The following is a 25702-nucleotide window of genomic DNA, read 5'->3' as shown; positions in this document are numbered from 1 at the left end:
CATAATAAACATGTTCAATAATGGATTTTTTTTCCACAATCCTAAGCTCTCAGTAGAAAAGCATAAAGTTTCTCAAGTCTCTCCCTCTCTTTCTTGTTTTGGGAGGTAGAATGTGGGGATGGGCGAGCTGGATGTAAACCCAGCTCATGCTAGCGGCTGAGGAAGAGCAAGCCCCAGGTGACCTGCTCCACTGAAGTACCTGAGAGAACACAGCCCCGCTAGGTCACATTTATTGGAGCTGTTGGAAAAGTCATGATCACTTTTGCATAGAAAAACAAACAACATGTCTGGAATGCCTGATGACCTAGTACATGCTATATATAGTGTGTATATACATGTGCGTAGAGAATGTATTTATGTATGTGCATCTTATAACATGTATAAAATGTATATAGTCCACAAGATTTTCAAACATCATTCAGAAGAAGTAGGTTTTGTTCCATTTTCATATTTTCTCTGCATTTCCTTGAGGGACAGAACATAACCATTGAGACACCAGAAATAAGAGTGTTGCTGAACCCAAGATTTCTTTCCTTAGTTTGCACAGGTTCTCCAACGTTGCCTTGCTCTCTGCCATCTTCTTCTCCTCATTCTCAGGTAACTCCAGGCCTTCTTTGGTAATGGAGACCAGGCTGTTCTCATCGCTCTTTGAGCTGCAACACATGGCATTCGTCAATAGACTCAGTCGTGTATGCCTCCTCTTCAGCACCCGCTCCACAAAAGCAGACTTGTCACAGATGGACTTCTCTGTCTCCCTCATGTGAGAGATGTATCCTGACAAAGAAGGACGTCAGCTCATCTCCAGACTGGGAAGTGTGACAGTGCAGCAGTTCAGAAAGGCATCATCGGTAGGTGGAGTCCTCATGGGTTTCAAGTTTTAGATTTTTAGAGAATGCCTCATATAATTTCTTATAGTCTTCTGCCAGCTCAGAGGAGAGCTCAAGGCACTTCTTAACCATGTTTTTTGTGAATGACTTTCAGGATTTTGCTCTCTGGAGCATTTCTTGGCATGTTCAGGAACAGGTTCTCAGAGTCAGCCACACTATGGATAAGGTTAGGATACTCCGATTTCAATGCATCACAGCTGCTCATGATGAACGCATGGTAGTAAAGGAGTATGACATTCTTTTTCTTGTTCTCAAAGAGGTATCTTGGATAATAGGTTGAGAAGGTGAAAGCTAGTGTCTTCAGCCTGCTGCACTGTGGCCAGCACCTGTGGTTAGACAGCCAACATACAGTGGATCATAAAAGCCCAAGCGCTTTGGGGCAACTCTACAATGGGCTACATGCCCAAAAGCATCTGGAGATAACCCCAACCGCTCCGTTTTGGAGACACTGCAGCAAAGGCTGACGCAGACAAAAATGACAAGGCTGTCGAACCCCTGGTGGTGCTGCTGATTGAAACTGCCCTGATCTCTATGGCTTCTCCCTCAATGATCCCCAGACCCACTCCAACCGCATCTACCACAGGATCGATCTGGGCCCAGGTGTTGATGAAGACGAAGAGACAACAGAGGAACTCAGAGCTGCTGCTCCTGAGCAGATCCCCCTCGAGGGTGATGAGGACCTCTCAGGTGTGGAGGAAGTTGATTAGGGCTGGGAAATGCCGTGCCCTCTGTATAGTGCCCCAGTGGCTCCCACAGCAGCCCTGAGCTGGCTGTCCCACCTGGCTCCCTCCACTATGTCTACTTTTCCTGCTCCTGTCCTTGCTTCTAAGGTAGAAAATAAAGACCTGAATGCCGTCTCCTTCCTAACTTGGCAATGGGATTGGATGTTGTATAGTGTGGGGTTTTTGTTTATTTTGTTCTGAAACTAAAGTATAAAATAAAGATGTAGTTTTATTTTTCCCTTTTTAAATTATTTTTTATTATCCATACATTAAATCACTATACATCATTTAGATTATGAAGAGACTTTACCCAGCATGATATACACCTCAGTCTAGCCCAACTGAGACCACCACACACAACCTCGTCAACAGATAATAAACCTTACCTGTGTCCCATAAGTGTCTTACCTCTCCATTTTCCTCCCAACTTTCCTTTGCTCTTCCCCTCTCATACTCTTTCCACTTTGTCTCTCTGCTGTAGTTTTAAATAAACAAAAGAACAATGTTGCTGAATATGTTACTAGCAAAATAGTGTGCAACTCTGCTGTTAAATAATGTCTTAGTGTGAATTGTCAAGATAATCAGAACAACCCTCTGCTAACTCGAGGCTCTCCTCATTCACTACAAAAAATATCTGCTTGGAGCAGAATAGATTTGCTCCTGGGGTAAATAAACACACTTTTTAAAATCTTTAAATCATGCCCACAGCTAAACACCACTCTTTATCATACACTCTTCAAAATTTAAAAAAAAAAAGTTATTGTTTAAATTTTCCTTTTTATAGGTCAAAGAAACAAATACCCCAGTTTTTCTCCTGGATTGCCTTAGACGACTGTGGAAGTAAAATATAATTTAAAAATAGGTTTTTCCTTTTCTATAGCTAATTCTGATTTGGGAATGTGCAGATAGGAAGTAATATCATTTCTTTTTTTTTTTTGAGAGAGAGAGAGAAATTTTTGCTATAGAGTGCATTCACTCACTGGAGAGACAGAGAGACAGAAATCAAGAAATCACCCTCTGGGGGATGGCCACACTGCAATTTCTATTCTACATTCACCTCTCAGGATTTGGGGCATGCACACACAAGTGCCTCGCGTGAGTTTGAAGCCACCACTTCCGAGACTCAATCGTGGTCAACTACATGGAAGTCCAGAAAAATAATCATTATGTCATCTACTGGTAACAATAACATTTCTTTGAGGGGTTGGTGTCCCATGCCAGACAGCAGTGGTGGCCTTGTAAGACCTCTCAGTGTTTCGACTCAGATCTCTGACCTCACCATCAGATACACTCTGAAGGTGCAAAGTATTTATGTTTCAATAATAATATACTAATTCAGACTTTCCTTTGAAAAATACCACCTTTAGCATGTAATTAAACTTCTGTAGGAACACTCCGAACTAAAATCTTAGGATAACCAAAAAAAAATCAAAATGAAATTCTGAGGATACAGAGAGAGAGAGAGAGAAAGAGAGAGAGAGAGAGGAAAACAAAAACGTTTACCAGAAATGGAGAAAGAGCTTAAGCATCTGTGTTGTCAAACTCTCTGAGACTACGTGTTGACAGTGACTGTATTACTGCACAAACAGCCACAGGAAAGAACTGGACCCTGGACATCCATTTCTTACCTAAAGCAAAGAACCCGTCCGCTAGAGAACATTTTACTTGGAATACATGTAGCTAAAAGCCCATGTCAGTACTGGGTTTAAGCCCCAAAGTGATATACATTGTAATTTTCTGATTCCAATTTTAATTCTAATTTTGATTTTTAAGGAAAATTTTTAAATGTGAACAAAATATGAAAGAAAACTGAGCATAACCTTCTCATAACTATTCTTCCTCTTAGTGAAACAATGTCTATTGTAGATAGGCTTAGATATTTCACTAGTCTCCATCAATGAATTCAATGCTCAAAACACATTCTGTTCTTCCATTGCTTTTTAATTCATGTTTTAATTTCAGTTGGTAATTATGACACTTTCGATTTAAGTGATTCTAGATTCTGAAAGAGTTTTTAAAATAGTGTGTTTCCATGTCCCTTCACACAGCATTCTGCAGTTAAAGTCATGTAACTACTGTACAAGATGAAAACCAGGGAATGAACATTGGTGCGATCTACAGACCTAGTCCAGATTTGGCATGTCTTCCTTTTGTGTTTTTATATGCACGCATTTGAGTGTGTGTGTGTGTGTGTGTGTGTGTGTGGTTCTGTGTAATTTCATCACACGTGGAATTGTTAAGCCGCTGCCTTCAGAACAGTGCATTCTACCCAACCCACCATCGTCCCAAATTCCTGGCGTCTGCTAACTAATCTTCATCCCTTTTACTTTCTTCTTCTTTTTTTAAACACTGAGAATGTTGTATAAATGGAGTCACATAGTGTGCAAATTTTTGAGATTAGTTTTGTTTTTGTTTTCCACTCACCATAATGTTCTGTCTGGTAAGTATATGTTTAGTTTATAGTATTTTTTAAGGAATGACAAAATAAGACATATCTAAATGCAAGAGACTACTCTTCAAAACGAGATGTAAACAACAAAGTTAAGAGAGAGGCTTTGAAGGTAAAATGAATTCATTGAGTCTGTGTATATAACAAACATGAAGTCAAAGCAACCAAACAAAACAGAATACTGCACAGCTTAAATGTGAGTAAAGAAAAGATAAACTAAGAACTGAATGGTTATTACTATCATAGTGTCTACACAAACATATATTCACTTCATTAAGTTTCTAAATAAAATATTATAATACAATATAAAATGAAATATAAAAGTGCTCAACCCCTGTAGGGAATAGTGAACTGAACTGCATACTAGAAACCACAGGGTGATGAATCCTTATCAAGGATTGCCTCTCTCTTTCTCTCTCTCTCTCCTCCACATACTATCTATCATGAATAAACTAAATAAACTTTAAAAAGTAAAACCTTTGAAAAAGGTTAAAATATAAATTATAATACATAAAATTTAATTTAATTTTAAAATAAGATGGTACTGACATAAAAAATACCAGTTTCATTAAGACATAAAAATGATATTTAGCAACCTCTTCATAGAAAACATGTTATAATAATAATAATAATAAATAAATAAATAAATACACACCCATGTGTTCACAGAGAAAAGCCCAAGTACAGAAAGTGATTCAGAAGGGCTAAAAAAAAAGAGACAAAGTGGACCAGGTGAATGAAAACATAAAAAGCAAAACTGAAATCTTGATAGTTAACAAAATAAAATTTATCCTCAGAAGCATTAAACATGAGAGATGGTTAACGAATGCTAAACAGCACCACTCACAGGGGCAGAGTAACAGCTGTGAATATCTATGTATCAAATATCAAATTAAACACCTTCATAAAGTGTAAAATACAGGAGGTGCAAAGAAAACCTGACAATATCCCATTAGTTGTAGGAGATTTTAACATATAATTCTTGATTTAAGATGGTTTAAGTGGAGGAAACAAAAAAAAAAAAACACAACCACGTAAGGACAGAGAGGACCTACATAAACAGCAAAACATGATAGATTTCATGACAATATACCTATTACCTGCTCCTAATAGAGCATATATATCTTGTATTTGAACACGTGAAATATTATCAAAATGTAATATGAATTAGGTCACAAAGAAAGTCACTGTAATTTTCATAGAGTACAATCATAAAATTACACTTTCAATAATCTAAAATTAAGACTAATGTTGAAAATCTGATCAGCTAGGGCCAGCACGTGCCATGGCAGTTACGATGCTGGATCCAACAGGGCTGATTCAGTGCCTTGAATCTTGGACTGGAGGCTTGAGAATCATGCTGTGTGCATGTTCATATAAAATTATACTTTCAATAATCTAAAATTAAAACTAATGTTGAAAATCTGATCAGCTAGGCCAGCAGGTGCCATGGCAGTTACGATGCTGGACCCAACAGGGCTGATTCAGTGCCTTGAATCTTGGACTGGAGGCTTGAGGATCATGCTGTGTGCATGTTCATGCATGGCCAAAATTTTGAGAGGAGAATGGAGGAGAAGAGGTTGTGGCATGGCCAAAACCGCCGGGAGGTGATTTCTCACTTTCCCTCTCACTGTCTCTCTCTCTGTCTCTTTCTGACAAGTACACTCAACCTATACCCAAAATAAACAAACAAAAATCAAGTCAACTTTGAAAATATATACCTCTTTACATAACTCTTTGGTTTTAATGGGCTCATAAAGCAAAATGTTAGACTATTGGGACCAGCAGGTGATGTAATGGTTATGTCGCTGGACATGGTTGAATGAAATTCAAATACTGGACATAGAGACTTCCAACTCATGCTGGGCATGTGTGCATGCATGCCCAAAATCATGAGAGGAGAATGGAGGAGAAGGGATTTCAGAGTGGTCATCCCACATAGGGAATGATTTCTTGCTTTCGATCCCTCTGTCTCTCTGATGAGCGCACATGCCCTACAGCAAAAATCTCTCTGAAAAAAATCTCAAAGAAAAGTTAAAATATATTTTAAAAGAAACACAAACAACAATGTAATAGAAGCACCACATATCAAAATGTGTGAGATATTATTAAAGCAAACCCTCAAAACTATAAATATTTTATCAGTAAAAGTAAATAATAAATATTTGTCTTGAATTACAAGAAAATTTAACTATATCAAAAAAGCAGGCAGTGGGGCTGGCAGGTGGCATGTTAGTTAAAGGCGCTAGATTCCCACATGGCCAACTGTGGTTAGATTCCCAGACCTGGCAGCTTGCTTTCTTACGTTCCCTTTCTCTCTCTGATCAAATTAAAAAATAATAATAATAACAACAAACGAAATTAAATAAATAAATAAATATTAAAAAAAAAAAAAAAAGGCAGAAGGCAAAGGCCATGGCATCGTGGATAAGGCGCTGGACACTGTGTGGTTTGAGTCCCAAACTCAGCAGCTCAAAACCCACAGCTTGTGTGTGTCCACACAATCCTGACAAGAAGGAGTGACGGAGAAGAGATTACAGCATGATCATCCCCTTTAAGGGGGTGCTTGCTCCCTTTCATGCTCTTTCTCTCTCACGTGAGCACATATGTCCTCTAACAAACTTTTTTTAAAAAAAGGTAGAAGAAACTTACAAAGATAAAGTTATAAATATTGTCATATGCAAAGAAAAAATGCTGACAACTCTTAAAAACTAGCTAACTTCATTTTGAAAATGAGAAAGAAAATAAACATTTTGGCAAAACAGAAATGAAACAGAAGATATAAAATTATCAAGGGACTTTTGGCATAACTCTATGTAATGTAAAGAAATTTGAAACCTTCCATAAAATGAATAATTTTGTAAGTAAACTTAATTTACTAAAATTGTCCCTGGTAGATGCAAATTTTTAAAATTTTTTCCAATTAGTTAATTATTTTCTTAAAAAAGTTTTTATTGTAGAGCATGTGTGCTCACCAAAGAGAGACAGAAAAAGAGAGAAGGGGAGAGCATGAGAGAGCAAGCCATCAGGTCCGGGATTCAAACTGTGGTCAGCCACCTCGTAGTGCAGGACTTTTACCACCACACCACCTTCTGGCCTCCAGAATGTTTAAAATGACCAATTTTGAGAGGAAAAAGAATAGGAAAAATTCTCAAAGAACTGTTTGTAAGAATCACTAGGCTTTGATGATTTCACCAGAGAATCACATCAAAGGTTCGTAGACCAGAAAACTGTAATACTCTCACAGTACTCCGGAAAATAGGACAGATAAACAAACTTTCAAGAATGTCTGATAAAGTACACCAAAAAAAAATCCCCTTACTAATCTCTTTTATAAGTATTGGTACAACATTATTGAATAGATTTCAATAACTAATAAAAATTAATAAATTATGGCCAAATGGGATTTATTTCACAAATATTGATATAAAAGTCATTTAATTCAGGAAATCCATCATATAATGATTCATATTAATAAATATAAAAAATAAAGAAAACATTTGATTACCTGCATGCATGCTAAAAAGGCTTCAACAATAATCAACATCTATTTCTGATTCAGAGGAAATTATTAGGTAAGTATTAATGAATATTTTCTTAAAATGCTAAAATGTGTACATCTCATCTAAAGACCAGAGGTCTACAATCTGGAAAAATACTAATGGTAAGCTTGCTGTAATAAGGTGCCAAGTGACCATGCTCTCATAGCCACAGTTTTTAAGTATTGTGTTGAAGATAGCAGACATTGCAGTCGAATGGAAGAAAGTAATTAGAAGCGTTAAAATTGAAAAGAAAGAATGTTTATACTATCTCATCGAGGGTGATGTATTTCTATGTCTGAAAAGCCCAAGAAATTTTAAGTTGAAATGAATATGAATGGTAAGGAGATATAATCACATAGAAGGATAAAAAACTAATACCCCCCCAAATTTGTATAAACAAATAACTTATTAACAAATATATAGAAAGAGACAGTTCCATTTATAGTGACAGTGAAGAGGACATACTTAGCAATAAGCCTAATAAGAAATGTATAAAAAATTTACATGTGAACACCTTTTTACAACCGTCTAAAAACCACAAATGTAGTCTTGAATAAATAGATTTTCATTATTGGATAAGAAGATAAACATTATAAAAATGTCAGTCCTCTCAAGGTTAAAATATATGTCATTTACAGTTTTAATAAAGACATCCTCAAGAATACTTTTTGTTCTAAAGCTAGTAACTTGATTGTAAAATTCATACCCCCCCAAAAAAAGAAAAAACTGGACTTGTTAGAGAACTCCAAAGAAGAAAAAAAATAACAAAGAAATTGTAGCAGCATCAAATATAATATATTTTATACTTAAAACCATTTATAGGGGCTGGCAGGTGGCCAACTGCAGTTTGAGTCCCAGACCTGGCAACTCACTCTCTTTCTCTCTCTCTTTTGCTCAGTTTGGTAAAATTAAAATAACAAAGTCAAATAAGATAGTTCTTTAAAAAACATTTAATATTAGTATATGAGTAAGCAAACACATGCAGCAAATGAGGAAATCCAGAGTAGGTGGAAATGTACAGAAACCAGCAATGACAGAGAGTATTTAAAGTCTGTAGAAAAATGAAATTATAGTTTATTTTCATGCAAAAAAGTTAAAATCCACTCATAGTTTTTTCATAATACATACTTCCCAGGAACTTTTTGAAGACCTCCTCATACATAAAAAAGTGATACCTCAAATCACTAGGAAAACGGAATTTTAAATTTTTTTGATAAATGAAATTTTTACAGTCGAATAGCCATTTGGAAAAGGCCAGTTGCATCTGTATCGTGGACGCATGCTTTCTTCAGGACACACAGGTCACCCAGTCATTGGTGGAGTCCTGGGCGTGGTGTTGAAGGGCAGGGTTCACTTTTTCTGTGTACAGCTTCTGAGTACGAGCTTTTGCACACTTTCTGAACTAGAAAGAATGGTCACAGACATACTGTCCATGTTCCAGGAACCAGAGAGGAGAGGAGAGGAGTGAGGCCCCCTCCACGGTGCAGCAAGAATGTGCTGATGGAGAAATGCTGGATCTCGCACGGTGACCCTGGTTCAAGTGCCTGGCCCAGGCAGCCTGAAACACACCAGCAAATTTTAGCTATAGCACTATCAGGGCCAAAAGATGGATTAGTGGTTAAGGGGTCTGGATCCTGGATGGCTCTCTGTGCTGTTTGAGCCCTGGACCCAACAGTTTGAGAAATGCACTTGTGTGCGTGTCCAAAATCCCAAGAGCAACATGGAGGAGAAAGGACTGCAGCATTGTTGTCCCCCTGAGGAATGTTCTCATTTCCTTTCTCTCTTTTTCTCTGTTTCTCTCTGACAAGTTTGTGCCCTCTAGCAAAACTTAAAAAAAAAAAAAGGCAACAAAAACAAAAACAAAAAACCTTCCACTTTTACATGCAAGCCAATCTAATGAGAATAGGAGACTCTCACATAATTTTATCCAAGAAACCTTTAGATAATTAGCAAATATTGGGATCCTCATTTACTAGATTCTATGAGGTCTATACAAAGACAAATAGATCCTTGCAGGCTTTAAATAACACACGAATATTAGAGAGACAGAACATAGAGATATTTTAGAAGATAATGGGGATTACAACTGAGAATGCATGTCCTTGTTTCACACACATGAGCACTTGATGATAGACAACCCTGCAAAAGAAAAGCACATCTCAACTTAAAAACAGAAATCCTCACTTCCCTTTAACAGTAGTTTGGGGGAAAACTCCTGCCTGTATTTCATCTTTGGAGAAAGTTTTTTATCCAACATTTCTGAGAAATTGCATTAAAATAGCAGTAAATAAATGGAATCTATTTGGGGTCTCTTTAGGCTGCCCCAATTAGTGAGCACTATCCACTCCATCAATTCCGTCCATTCTGTCAGGACAGCTCTCTCTGTGGTAACGTCCTCCTGCCTAAGCACATCCAGTGCAATCCAGCGATCTCAGTATCTTACAAAGTAACCTGACCTTATTTTGTTGGTGGTTCCATTTATTGACAATGGTTTAAGTCAAAATCTGCTTTTTACTATATTCCAGTTACTGGCATTAATTTTTGCTCCTGCAAACTCATGAAATATGTTTAATGCCTCTTTCACATGACAACGGCCTAAGCATTTCCCATCATCTACGATGAAGCCAGCTCTTCTCTAGGCTGAAAATGCCCAGTTTCTAATTATTCAGCATATGCCAGAGCATCACGTCTTCTTACCTTCTGATTTTAGTTACCCTCCAGGAACACGTTCTAGACTTCCGATACCCCTTTTAAAATATATGACCAAGACATGGTAGGGACAAACAAGCAAAAACAGAGGAAAGTCTCTTTTCTTATCAGGACGCAATAGGTCAGTTAATCCATCCTGTTAAATTTAGTGTTAAAAAAATCACAATTTGACTTAAAATTACTTACATTTTAATGATAAATAAAATTCAAAGTCTGATGGTTTCCTAACTTCTACATCTTTGTAATTGGTAAGTGGGTCCCCAAATTGGCAAAGATAGGTAAAGCTAATAAGAAATTTAGAAGTGATTTGACATAATTTTTGTAACTTGAAAATAGTCAAGTTCACAGTCAGAGAAGCGACCCGAATGCCCCGATACAGGTAGCAGCGAGGGCCGCTGTTGTCCTCCCCAGGCTCGGTGTTTGCCGTCTGGTTTCCGACTTGTGTCTTTGAAAGTGGCCATCTGGTCCTTCAGGTATTGACAACCATCCTGGACAACTTAGCCCTGAAATTATTTCTCACACTGAACGTATTTCCATGTTAGAGTCAAGACAAGATTTGGAAATGGGAATAACAGAAAGTGCCTGTCTTAAGAATTGCTCTTGATAAGAATCCCACAGTAGCAAAGCCCTCCAGACATTCGCTATCATCTGTAAATGTTATTACTGCTCATGTTTTCTTTAGCTATACTGGATAATTTAAGAGGATCTCTTAAAAAATCATTAAAGCTGACTTCCCCCTCCAGTTATAGCACACAAATGGGCTCCATTCCTGAACAAAAACAAACCAAATATGTTCTACAGTAAACAAAATTTTCTCTCCAGCAAATTGACCCCACATATCACGTATTAGTTTCGGAATTGCTCAGCGTAGCGCGAAGGCCGGTCGGCTGTGCCCTCTGTGCTAAGAAAGAGAGCAAGCGGGATCTGGCAGGGAGCAGCCAAAACCTACGTGCCACAGAGGAGACCTGCTGGGATCACTTTGGGAATTTTCTGCAGGACACCAGCATGTCCCAAACGTGAGGTATTTAGTAAGCACACAGCTCTTGAGCTTCGGCAGCAGGGATGAGACCACGTTTGGGTAGTGGGGTGAATGGCTCAGCCTTGGCAGCAGGCTGCATGGACCACCGCAGGTGCAGGTGCAGCACAACATGCACACCAGCACTGCCATGGGAACCAATGGATGCTCTTCTTTCCCAGTAACATTATGGTTCTTGCATTGCTAAGGAAAACTGGGGAGAGGAGGCAAGTCAATGTGAGTTCAACACTTATTAACTTACATTCACTGCTCCTAGGTCAGTTGGAGAAACTCAGAATCCAGTAACCCAACATCCTCCACGTGCTGGCTTGGATTCACAGAAGGAACGCACCCACACACGTGTGTACGAACACACAAAGACCTCTCTTCTTTCTGTGGTCCCTCCTTCGAACTCCATCGAGGTTTCTCTTGCTCCTGACCAGAGCCTCCTGCTGTGGACTTGTCTTAACAACCTCTGGGGACCACCACGTTATATGACCCAGCATTCCCGAGCTTAGAGCACAGATCTCCCAGATCGGAACAGGCTTTTCCTCTCAGCAAGCCTGGCACTGATAGGTGATTTTCCCAAATAGCATAAACCTTGCAATGATTCATAATATAAATCCTACAAAAAATCAGACACCATTTAGTTACGCTTTATCTCATAAATAGTCTATTTAAAAATTTTCTCCTCTGTGAAAACATTTTCTGTTATATTTTTATGATAAATCTGCCTTTTTGAACTTTACTCCTTACATTCACCAGTCATTATGTTGGTTATGTAATTAATTTGTGAGTTACCGAGAAGCTGAACATCTACCCTTTACTTTCTCTGCCTGATTGACTTAGCTCTCCTCCATGCTTTCTGTCTTTTTAAAAAAATTATTTAATTTTGTTGATTATTATCTATTTAATTTTATTTATTATTGTGATTATTATTACTTAATTTGACCAGAGAGAGAGAAAGGGAAAGTGAGAAAGCAAGTTTCCAGGTCTGGGATTTGAACCATGGTCAGCAACGTGGGAGTCCACCACACTACCAGCTGGTCCCACTTCCTGTCTTTCTAAGTGGCCTTCCAGCTGTTATGGTGACTGGCCACACAGAGTCCTACAAGTACAATGGCCTGAGAAGATGACGGAATGGAATCTGCCTTCAGATAATGGAGAGTCTACAGAAAACACAAATCCCCATTCATTATCCTCTTCCCAAATTTGACCTCATCTTTATTTTGCTAGAAGTAGGCCTGAGAAATCAATGCCAAATTTGGAACCAGGTAAATTTGGCATGGCAAGAGGCCCAGAGGCAATCTGTTCCAAATCCTGACCCACAGAAGCTGCACCAGCTACCTACTTGTGCCTAGTTTTCAGATGCTGTTAGAATCTCTTGCCATGGCAAGCAGTATATTTTACAACATTGCTGGGTGACATGAATTTTAAGAAACTTCTTCCTTTCCTTGAGTTCGTATCTTCATTACTGAAAATTCTGCCCATTGGCTATTGTTCTGTTTCCTAGAATCCACTAAAGGTATATTTCTGTCCCACAGAACAGAATCTAAATAAAGATGCCCTGCCAGTTTTCTGACATTCAGTGCCTAGACATGCACTATAATAGCTGATATAAGAAAATAATCTCTCATGTCTAACGCTGTGGGAGAGTGATGGTGTTGAGGATCATAGTTTTTTAAACTTAATTTGTTAAAGGAGGCATGAGTTGTCTGGTTCAATTTCTTTTCCTTAAGAAAAAGCAAATCCCCATATAAAAAATGTATGCATTCATGTGTATACAGCACTTTAAAATTCTTTCAGTGCTCTCTGAATTTTTGTGATTTGCACAACCACCTATGTTTATGTTTATATTTATATGAATCTTATTACAGAAATAAATTCTGGTTTGAAATTGCATTTAGCATACCAAGGCTTTTAGATTTTCTTATTCAAATTCTATTTCTCTTTCTTTTATTTTCATTTTCTTTTCATCTTAACCCAGAAAGTGGCCTACTTTCTTGTTCAATTGATAAGAATTTACATACTGAATTCTTAATAAGAAAGTTTTAAAACCATTTTATTATTGTTGTTATATTTTGGTTGGTTGACAGAGGCTTAGAATAAAATATACTCGCCATTCTATTCCTGTCCTTAGAGAGCTATACTTAAATCATTTGATTTGGGGATAAGATTAAATGGTGAGACAGTTTATGGGTAAAATGACCATTTACTGAATGTGACATTTTATGGACTATGTGACATTTCCCAGCACATTTGTCACGACGCGTGCGGTATCTGAGGGTGTACGCCTGTGTGGGCTTAGACAGGGCGAACTAAGCGAACTCGCTTGGAACAAGGGCAACGACCTTCATTATGAGCCAATTTAGTGATCCAAGAAGAGCATGTGTCCTGAAGACGCAGGTACTTAAACCTTCTGGGTATCAGAAAATTTGGGTCACGAAACTGTGATCTCGATGCTCTTAACCCCCTTGAAGCTTCTGTCATTCTGGGTTCTCTAAACTGACAATCAAGAGTATTTTGGTTTCTTTAAGGCTTTAAAGAAAAATCAAGCATCTTATCCTTTCCACTTAATAGGAGCTTTTTCCACCTAGTATTTTGCATAAGGAGAAAACCCAGCAGTTAAATAACCAGTGAACATTGAAATCTCCCAAAAAGCACAGCAGATATCAATTCTGCCCATACTGTCTATACTGTACACGAGATGGTTCATGAGGTTAGGAAAATAAATGCGGTATGATTAAAGAATCTACAGAAGGGAGGTACATCTCCCTTACATTTGGAAAAGACGAAGAAATTAACAGGAAATGAGCTTCTGTATTCTCACTAAATACTGTATAACTATTTACTAAATACTGTATAACTATTTACTGAATACTGTATAACTATTTACTAAATATTGTATAACTATTTACTAAATACTGTATAACTATTTACTAAATACTGTATAACTATTTACTAAATACTGTATAACTATTCACTAAATACTGTATAACTATTTACTAAATACTGTATAACTATTTACTAAATAATGTATAACTATTTACTAAATACTGTATAACTATCTAATATTCACTAATTTACCAGACACAGACATCTCATCAAGTGGCTTTTAAAAATTATTTATTTAATTTTATGTATTTATTATTATTATTTTTAATTTGCTATGGGGCATGTGCACTCACCAGAAAGAGACAGATTAAGAGGGAAAGTGAGAAAGCAAGCCGCCTGGCCTGGGACTCGAGCAATGACTGACCGTCAGGTAGCTTCCAGTCTCATCTTTGTAAGTGTACACCCCGAGGCCAGGTGAAGTTAACTAACTTGCCCCAGTTCACACAGCAAGTATCAGCAGAGCCAGGCAATGATCTTATATCTAATGTGCACTTGGATCAAAAGATCTTTATTCAAATATAAATATCATAGGAAACTAATATCTCACTCATATGTAAAAACTTCAGGAGGAGGAAGCAGGGCTTACTGGACATAAGGTTGACTGCAGAAAACAGCCTGTGAACACTGGTGGCTGACAAGGTGAGAACAGACCAGGCTGGCTGAGTCTTCACTGGTGACCGAGGCAGTTAGCAGGTCAATGACTCAAATTCACCCACTCTGAGCCAGCTGGTGGCATGGCAGTAACGTCAGGGGCCCTTCCTGGGCACCCCGGGTGTGCACATACATGTCTGTGATCTGGGAATGTCTTGTGCCACAAGTACCCTGTGGGTTCACCGTATCTTCATCTCTGTCTCACTCTCTCTTTCTGTCTCCCTCTCTCATAGAAGTGAATAAGTAAATGTTGAAAAAGAAACAGAAAGGAAAAGAGAGCAAGGGAAGAAATATGTGTTTGGACTCTCCAACTAGGAAAGTATAGGAATCAATTTTTAAAAATTTTTAAAATATTTTTTAAAAGAATTATTTAATTTTATTTATTCTCTCATTTATTTTAATTTGACCAGAGAGAGACACACACAGAAAGAGAGAGAGGGGAAGAAAGTAAGACACCAGGTCCAGGACTCGAACCATGGTCAGCCATGTGGGACTCCGGTGCCTTAACCATCACATCACCTGCTGGCCCCAAGAATCTAATTTTAATGTTTTAAAAATTATTTTATGACTTGGGCCAGCAGGTAGCATGTGGGTTAAGGTGGCTGGATCCCATTAAACTGAATTGGTGGTTTGAATCCTAGATTAGCAGCTTGAAAATTATGTGTCAGATGAATGTGCATGTGTGCCCAAACCCTGAGAGGAGGCTGAAAGAGAGGGGGTTGAGTTGTGGCCACCACCCCGAGGGAGAGGAGGGGGGTTAATTTCTCACTTCCCCTCTCCATTTCTGTCTTTTTTTTTTTCTCCAGCAAACACATGTCCCCTATAACAAAAATAAATAAATAAATATTTTATGACTTAGGACAATTTATTTTGAGTGTTCTTATACTTTAAGAAGAAAGGTCTGTCAAAATCAGGGATGGTGTGTAAGTCAGGTACTGGTGAGTCTGAAGGGCCAGGCTTTGGGATCCATGCAAAGCAATGGTCATGCTCTTTGTTAGGTTCAAAGGAAAAAGCTGGGTTTCTGAAAGCCGTCACCTGGGTTACAGATTTTTCTGGAGAAGTAAGTCATGGTCTTGAAGGTAAACTTATGTAGGTCTAGTAAAATGGGGAAATTGGAAGAAAATTCTATCTAATGTTCTAGTTCCCATCTCAAAGAATATTCCTTTCAAAGGGAAATTTTGGAAATTCAGTTTGTGAGAAGAAAGCAAGCCCAAGTTTTGCTCGACAGCTATTGAATTTATAATCAGACCAAATTCTAAAATGTAATTAATAATTATTTTTAAATGCTATTTCCAAGAGTGAACTAAAGCATCTGTGAGTGCATCAGGGACATCCATGTTTCTAAAACAACTGGAATTGACAGCAGTCACCAAAGCAGTTTAGAAGTGGCAAGCAGAGCCATAGGAGCTGATTATAGTATAATTTAAATGATAAAAATAGAGAGAAAAAAGGACCTCAACAATAATAACAACAGAAACAAAAACTACCTAACACTTAAACACAAACTGAAAACAGATGAGATCTATGCTACCGAGGTGAGCACCAGAAAAATAAATAAATAAACAAATAAATAAAAATGAAGCAAGGCAAGTCAAAATCTTTGTGTAAGATTAAAAGAAAAAATAAGATTAAAAGTAAAAGATTAAAGAAATGCATGGCACGATATTTGACTTGATTGACATGCATTGCACTCATGCTGGGACAAACCAACTTATACACTGTAAAGGTATACAGTAATTAAATATGTATTTCAAAAGTATAAAAAGTGAAGACAAATGATTAAACAATAGATAGAATGTCATAGAATAAATGTAGATGAAAAATATTTTTGTGTAGCTTACAATGTGTTTGTGTTTTAAATTTATTACAAAAATGTCAAAAGTTATAAAAAATAAAGTTTTAAGCAAAAATGTTACCGTAACCTAAGAATAATTTATTAAGGAAACACTATTTTTCATAAATGTAAAAAAAAAAGTCACTTTGAATTCAGAAAGCTCAATAATAAGAAAAATAGCATTCATGTGGTCTAGGCGCCTCTGCCAGCTCAGGTTGCCATAGCAAACTACAGTGGACTGGAGACCGGAAGTCAGAGCAGAGCCAGCAGGGTGGGATTCTCAGGAAGGCTTTCTTCCTGGTAGAAATTGGCTGATCTCTTGTGTCCCTGCATGGCAGAGAGTAGAGAGTGCAAAAGCAAGCTGTCTATGTCTGTGTTGTCATTTCCATTCAGGAAGTAGCCACCCTCAACATCTAATTACTTCTTAGAGCCTTCACCTTCTATCACACTGAGGTTTATTAAGATTTCAATATATGAATTTGGGCAAGACAGAAGCATTCAGTTAATAGCACTCCACCCCCAACCCCTGAAAATTTTTTTTTATAATTGTCACAAATAAAATGCATTTATTTAACCCCAGCAGCCCACAAAATCTTAACTCATTTCAGTACCAACTTCAAAATCTACAGTCCATAGTCTCATTCATATATCACAAAATCAGATACATGTAAAAGTCAAGGTACCATTTATTCTGAGGCAAAAATTCCTCTACAGTTGGGAGTCTGTGAAACCACACAAATTATGCTTCCAAACACGCTGGTGAGACTACCATAAACAGACATCAACAATCAAACAAAGGAAAATGCCAAAGAAGGGGTGCTAGGTCTCAAAGCCCAAACTCCATCAAGGCAATCCCCGTGAGATCTAAGGCTCAAACTAATCCCCTTTGGCTTAATCGTCTACCTTCCAGACCCACTGGAGCAGCAATTCCACACCCACTCTGTCAGGTGGGGGCACATCCCCAGAGTTCTGCTGGACAGGAGTCAAACTTCCACAGTGAGGGACTGTCCTGACCCAAGGAGGCAGCTTTGATGGTCACCAAATCACCTTTGGTGCTCTTCTACTCTTGTCTCAAAGAATACAGCACATTCACAGCCAAATAGCACTGTGGTCCCCTCATAAAATCCAAGAATTCCAACAACCTTCCTTTACTTCTTACCATTTCCTTACCTCTGTTCAAAATGGGGGTACCCTACTAGGTTAGCCAACTAAATCTTTGGTTTGTACCCATACTCGTCTTCTTAGCAGACAGGTGCCTGACCATGCACTCAGTGCTCTGAACCAAACACACTTTCTCATGTTGATCTCTTTATTTTTGCTGTTGGGATATATTGAGAATTTTCCTTTTTGCTTAATCATTCCTTCTTCAAGTCAGTTCTCTCTTGTCACATTTCACTATAAGCAATCAGGAGAAACCAAACATTTCCTTTGACATTTTCTTAGAAATCTAAACCAATTGGACATATACAGCTTTGTTTCTTGAAGTTATATCTTCACAAAACACTAGGACAATGCAGCCAAGTTCTTCACCACTTTGTGATGGAGATTATCTTTCTTCACTGTCCAATAACATGTTCCTTCTCCCCTTCTGAGGCCTGATCAAAGTGGCCTTTACTTCCCAAACTTGTACCAGTGTTCTGTACATGGCTATATGTGTATTCTCTAAAAAGATGGGAGCTTCCTCCACCCCTCTCTCTTCTTGTCTTTCTCAACTCTTATTATAATCTCTCTTAAAAATCCCATCCTGCCAAATATAGTGTGTGTGAAAGAGGAGGGTCTGAGGAAGGACATTTGGGGGAGGGGCAGGGAGGCAACTCATTAATGGCACAAAGAGGTGTGGTATTATCTGTTGAAGATATTTCGTAGTTTTATCAACAGTACTAGGGAGAAATGTTCACCTGTTGAAATATCCATTTTGTAAGACAAATAATAATGTGATTGAATGTATGGAAGAAAATGAAATGAAAAAAAAAAAACTTAAAAAAAATCCCATCATGACCATCTTGCGGTTTTCTAGCGTGCACTCTCAAACTCTTCCAGTCTCTTTCCATTACTACTTCTGAGCTGTTTCCATATTTTTAGGTATTTATCTGGTTGTCAGAAAAGTCATGATGCATTTTTGCATAGGAAAAAACATGTCATGACTTTTCCAACAACCCAATATTTTAGTAGCATTTGACTTCTTGGTGCTGATTTCTGTCTTAGTCAGATCAAGATACTCTAACAAAGTACCATAGGCTGGGTGGCTTAAAGACAGAAGTTTATCGCCCAGTTCTGAAGTGTTGAGGTCTGAGATCAGGATGGCAGCATGGTTGCCTCAGGAAGAAGGAACTTTTCAGTTGCAGGTGGCCAGTTTCTCATCGTGCCTTCATGTGGCAGAGAACAGAGAGTAAAAGAGCAAGAACTCCAGTGTGTTTTTTGTAAGGTCATCAACTCCATTCATGAAGCATCCACTTTCATGTTGAGGGGTGACAAATACTCATTTCATAGCAACAGTTAAAAACATAAACAGGCACAAGAAGAGAGTCGGGAATAAAGGAGGTGTGTTAAGGCAGTGTTTAGGAATCATTTACATTTATAGGTCAAAGCATTTAGCCTCAGAGTTTCTCCTGAGCACTGGGTACACATTAAGTACTGCCCCAGTGCCTCAGGGTTCTGTGGTGAACAAGGCAGGTCCACCTCTCCTGTTCTCACCGTGGGCAGCTCACAGCGGCAGGACGAATACATTATCAGTGAATAATCAGTAAATAAATGCTACTTCAAGAAGTGAAAAATGTTGTGAGGAAAGTGAAGCAGGGTCAGGGCTGGAGTCCTTAGGATTGAGTGAAGACTGTTCTGGAAAAGGTGGTCAGGCAAGACCTCTCTGCCATGCGTTCATTTGCGGAAACCTGGATGAGCAGAAGTCTTAGTAAGTTAACTGGCCACTGGGGAATGCACATTGTGAATTCAAGGGAAATAGCAAAGCAAATGGCAGGGGCAGTGTTGAAAAAGCCTTGCGCTGCCCTCCTCCCAGGCTCAGTGCAATCTTATTCCCAGCCTGATCTCCAAATCTGCAGTCACCGTCCAGACACCAGGCCCAACATGACTTCAAAAACACCTACCGCCACCCCAGTGGGAAGCGTGCAATTTGAAACTCAGAAGAGAACAGTGCAGTGTAGGAAAACAGTAAGACAGGAGATGGTGTTAATGCTCTCCTCCCCCAGGGGCTCCTCTGTCCTAACAGCTGGCTGCTTTGGTTCTTTGCTCTTTAACCTCTGCTCCAGGTGGGGCTCTGCACGGCATCAGGACACAGGGTTGTGATAAGCAGTGTTCCCCGACCTTTCACTAAGCTGGTATTGCCACAGTCGCCCTCAGACGACTAGAGCCTTTGTAGACACTCTCAACTGCATCCCATTTTTCAGGCTGTACCTCTGTATCAAGATGCTGCTCTCCTCTTCATTTCTCTTAGTTTCTTCTAAGGTCCTACTGATTCGAGTTTTGGAGAGACTTACTCCTTCTGTCTTCCCTTCATCCCACTCCCCTTTCTTTCTCTCTGCCTCCCCTCTCTTTCCCCCCCCACTTCCTGACAATTTGGACAAGGCTATTGGCAATAACAGACATGATTTGCATTTTCCTTGGTTTCAAGAACGTCTGGCCCTCACATGAGCGATGATGCTGGGAGAGGGAGACACGCAGCAGCACAGCTTTCTCTGGATTGATCTCTTCCCTTTCATTGATAAAATCATCTTTTTGAATGTAACACTTCTGTGTCCAAAATAGGGTGATGCTCTTTTTAAAATAAAAAATATATATATTGATTTTACATTCTTTCACTGAATGTGTCATCACAACATACAGAATGCAATTTCTCATTCAGAGTTAAGGATTTTTGTCTTCCCTTGAGTTGTGGACAGTCCGTGTACCTACTGTTTGAAAAGAATCCTAACCTGCTGCTCTTTCTCAAAGATGTTACTTCTATCTTTAATTGGTGCTCTTGAGATTCCAAGACCGTGTATTCAAACGTATCATTTGGGTGTGCTAGGATAAGGAGGGAGAGCTGCCTGTCCTCACGTCTCTGTGGCGGGTAATGTCTACTGCTGCTTAGCGGCTGGTCCTACTGAGCCTTACGATGGGCCAGGCGCCCTTCTCAGCACTTTCCCTGCCGTATTTTACTTGATGCTCACAGGAGCCTCACTTCATATGGCAGATGTTAGGGTTATTCTCATTTTGCAGACGAGCAATGGGAAGTACAGATGTTAAGTGTGTTGCCTATGTTGCCTGGTTATTGAATAGTGGAAATTAATTTATGCCTATGTATTCAGACTTATGAGCCCAGAGTCTTAAAACTGCATACTCTCAAGGCTTCGGAGGCTTGGTGGTTGTGAGCACCAGACTCCCACATAGACCGCGGTTTGAGTCCCAAACCTAGTGGCTTGCTTTCTCATTTACTCTTTCTCCCTCTGTCTCTCTCTGGTCAAATTCAAAAATAATAATAAGAAATAAATAAAGTGAATAATAATTAATAAAAGAAATAATAAATAATATAATAAATAATGGAAATGTAAATAACAGAAATATACAAATTATAATGTAATGCATAATAAATGAACAAAGTTAAATAATTCTTAAAAAAAAGAAAACTGCATACTCCCATGGGTGGATCATTTTTCTCCCAAGATGAGATGTTCTTTCATTCGAAGCCCACGTGTGTTTCTCCTGTCTTTTATAAGACACTTCCTTATAGTCTCCCATTTAATTATATGAAGGGAGTTCAAAAAGATTGCGGAGGGACCAGATAATAGCATAATTGTTATGTCATTGACTCTCACATAGTTGACCACGGTTCGTGTTCTGGACCTGGTGGCTTAAAACTCACACCAGAAGCATGTGTTTGTGTACCCAGGATCCCGAAAGAAGACTAGAGAAGAAGGGATTGTGGCATGGCCATCCCCCCGGGGGATGATAACTCACTTTATGCCTCTGTTTCTGTCTCTCTAGTGAGTGCACAAGCCCTAGCAAGAGCCTCTCAAAAACAACCAAAAAAAAGATGTGGAAAACTGGAATAAAATTATGGATTCACATACATTTAATTGACACAAAAGTGAAAAGTTATTTTTGATGATAGCATATATGGTAATGTGTTTTTCTTGACTGATATGCACTGTATTTGTGCTAGGAAAACCGTTGTATACTGTAAAGATGTACAGTGCTTCAATGTAAATAGTTAATAATATTTTTTAAAAATGATGGGCTCATACTGGTGCAGAAAATGTTGGAATCCATGCATAGTTTTCTTATAACATGAATTTTCCAACAACTTCTTGAAGATCCTGTACATATTTATTTCCCGTGATTCAGAGTGTCCCGACAGGACTCCAGAGCTGAACCTCCACACCGGATTGGATGGGCTTTCCTGCATCAAACAGCCTCACTGCCACCCTTCCGGTTCCAGAGCTCACTGCAGTCTCTCCGCGGGGACAGCACAGCTGTCTCCCCTGCTCTTCCCGCCTCCTGGACAAACTCACGTCCTGGTCCAGCGCAGGTCCTCACCTCGCACCCAGCCCTGGTGGGGGTGCTGCTCTTCCAGCCCCTGACGGCGGTGCGGAGGGATCTTGGCACACTGCTTAGCAATAGTCATCTGCTGTCTGTGCTCAAGCTTCCAACCGAGCCGCGTCCGCAGACGCTGCCGCCTGGCCCATGTCCTGTGCCGAGCCAGTAATTCACTCATTCCTCCCCACCCAGTATCATTGTTATGTTGCTTGTGTCCCCAGAGTGGGGCCAGGAAACGGTAACCCAAACACTGCTTGCCGGCTGAGTTTGAGAAACAGCCTGAGACCCACAGTGCTTGTTGCACTGTGACCCTGTCCCTTGTCTCTCAGTCATCTGTGATCCCCTCTATCCCCTCAGACCGCAGGGAAGAACTTTATTCCGATATTCTATTATTGGCCTGTAGACCAGACCCTGACTCATTCCCTGAGATTTTTAACTAAGATCCTATCATAGCAGGAAAGACTGGGGACTCTCAACCCACCTGGACAGATCTTATAAGAAGCTATTAACTGTCTCCCAGGCCCATCCAGCCCCCAAGGAGCCTCATTTACTGGGCCCTGTCTGAGCCTCGGATCCACTTAGCTCCCTAAGAATAGTTTGCTCTAAAATGTCCTGCACCCCATTTTCTTCTCTTCTGTGAAGGTGATATTAAGCCACACCATCTGGCCCGACGTCGATATTGCCTGGCCTTGGTATACACACGTACATACATGGTAAAATAAACATGTGTTCCTTTTCTCCTGTATAGCCTGCCTATTGTCAGAGACGCTTCACAGGGAGAGGGAGAGGTCTTTGTCCCTACACCAAGAATGCATTTTCTATCCAGTAAAGTCATCTGCGCCCTTCAAAGCTTAGTTCATGACTCACCTTTTCTAAGATGAATCTGGTGACTCTTTCCTTGCTTTCAGGCAGAGCGGATAAGGACGGTTCAGCCCGCCTGCCCGTAACTCTGTCCATGTAGTCCATGTGTCAATCGCCACCTTTTTATTAGTCATTCACATTTCTATTTCTTGCAACAAACTGTGACTTCGGCAAGGGCCAGATTATGTTTTTGCACACAGTAGGTCCTCCAACATTGTGCTACATGAGCAAGCACTGGAAGAAGCATTATGTATTGCAGAACCATTAACCAGATAGGTCAACCCGGCAGGCAGCATTTGCATGGAACACAATGGTAGCAATAGCTGGGATTCTGCTCTCACTAGATGGGGTATATGCCTTTCTCTAAAATTCACTCTCTTCCTAGATTTGAGAATGACTGCTAGTACCTCTTGGAATATAGATAATAACATGTAGTAAATGATGGTGGAATTCTTTGGGGAGAAAAGTAGAGCAGATGCCCTGAACAGAGCTATGACCTCAGTTAATAAACTTTTCGTGCCATGCATTAAGGCTTCATCCATTCTCTCTTTCTTGCATCATCCTTCCTCATCTCACGGCTTAGAGACCCCACCCTCACCTGCTAGGTGAGCCAGGGCGTTAACCTTTCACCGTCTTCCCGAGCCCTTGCTCTGAGTTCAGCTCACACTCATCACACTCTTTACTCTTTTTTTTTTTTTCCCTTCTTGCAATTAAATCCCTCCCTGAGGCTTTCTTCGGTTATTCTGTCAGAAGATGATCTACTGCCTGAAATAGATGGCCCAGTTATTTTCAATAGAAAGTGGTCACCGTACGATGGAAAGATCACAAGGGAAGAGGGGGAAAGGGAAGGATTGTGAAGCTTGCTTCCTTTATTTAATGCTCTTTCCACCTGTGCGAACGCAGTAAGTCAAGCAGCTTTAGGAGGAGCTGTCCATCTCACGTATTAAGGCATGGATATGAGCTCAAGACCTCGGTCAGAGCAGTAAGAACGCAGGGTAGGAGCAGAGCTGTGGCTACTAGATGCTGCAGACACACACCCTCAGGTTCCTGGGGGGAGCAGCCCCACTACTAAGAATCTGTCATCAAAGCAGCCACTGTCCAGAAACCTTAAAAGGCAAAGTATACAAATATTCATTGTATAGCCCAGAATGGAAGCTAATAAGTGAATTAAAAATAGGTACTGCCAAACATAGTAGAATAGTGATTGTCAGAGGCCAGGGAAGATGGGAGGAGATAGACACTGGCCGGTGGGTACAGTTACACTTCAGAGGAGTAAGTTCTGGGTTTCACTGCACAGTAGGGTGACTGTAGTTAACAGTATTGTACTATGAATCCAAGATAGCTGAAAGAGGGGATTTTGAATATTCTCAACACAAAGAAATGACAGAAGTGATAGATACGTCTGACTTGATTCTTATACGACATAGGCACATATCAAAATACCGTACTGCACCTCAGTCGTGTGTGCAATATTATGGGTTAGTTAAAAGCAAAATTTTAAATTAAGAATAAAGACTGAAAATGTGCTCTGTACATATTCTCTTTTCTATCCTTGCTGAATGTGGAGGTGCACCCTACCTAGGAGTACTCACCTGCAACAGTCAACTGCCAGACCAGATCATAATAACCAGAGTAAAGCTCCTTCAAGCTCCAGGACCTGAAAACTACTCATTCATGACTTTCTGCATTCGCACAGGTGGAAAGAGAATTAAATAAAGTATGCACACTTCACAATCCTTTCATTTCCCCTCCTTCCCTTCTTCTTATGCTCTTTCCATTCTTTCTGGACACGCTCAATTCAAACTCCTAGTTTGGAACTCATATTACAGAGTATTTTGGAATTCTTTTTTTTAATTTTTAAAATTAATTAGTACATACAAAATTTGAAGAGCCGGATACTGTCTCAAGGCTTTAACACTTCCACATGAGCTTCTAGTCTGATCCCAGGTTTTATAACTGAACACTAACACATAACCAAAAGATGATGGAGAACCATTTTCCAGTATGTTAGCATCCAGGTATGAGCTGCCCCAATGCCTGGTACACACATCTGAGACATGTTAGCTTCCCTTGCTCATTTTCAAATAAGAATTGATGAGAATCATTCATCTTCAGTGTTTTTTTTTTTCAATCTAGCCATTCTGTGAATAAGCAAATGAACAATAAGACGTTGTGAAGAAATACAGTTAATGTTCTGTTTAGACTTCTGCTTGTCCAAGGAAATGGGCCTATATAGTTACACATCTACATTTATTTCCTTCTAGCTTGCTCTTAGTGTATTGAATTCCAGTCCAGTTCCTTTGGCATCAGTATGAGTTCTCTAAGCTCAAAAATGCCTATACTAAAAAATGATGTCTAAGTATTAATTTCTCTGCTTACCATTTATCATATTTGAATTTATCTAGGGCTTCCAGGAGAAAAATCACAATAATCCAAATGGAAGACTCACAAGGCTCAGATTTCTGGCTCCCCATTCTGAACTGCCACATTTCACAGCATTTCTATTGATGCAGCACCTGGTCTGCTCACATAAAGGGACACAGCCAACCTCACCAAGAACATTCATGGAAATTGACCTCTGAAGGCGTCCTTATGCACATGGCTCTTC

The 25702-nt window shown here is 39.4% G+C and overlaps 1 pseudogene; it reads right to left on the bottom strand.

Moving 5' to 3' along the window:
• Nucleotides 1-445: 445 nt before the first annotated feature.
• On the bottom strand, nucleotides 446-10770 carry LOC114007239 (heat shock protein HSP 90-beta-like; annotated as a pseudogene).
• Between the last annotated feature and the right edge of the window lie 14932 nt (nucleotides 10771-25702).

This window comes from Tupaia chinensis, unplaced genomic scaffold (assembly GCF_000334495.1).
Source record: "Tupaia chinensis unplaced genomic scaffold, TupChi_1.0 Scaffold000144_1, whole genome shotgun sequence".
In the NCBI taxonomy this organism is placed as follows: domain Eukaryota; kingdom Metazoa; phylum Chordata; class Mammalia; order Scandentia; family Tupaiidae; genus Tupaia; species Tupaia belangeri.
Note: the sequence above shows the minus strand (reverse complement) of the source record. Positions and strands in the feature narration are given on the sequence as shown.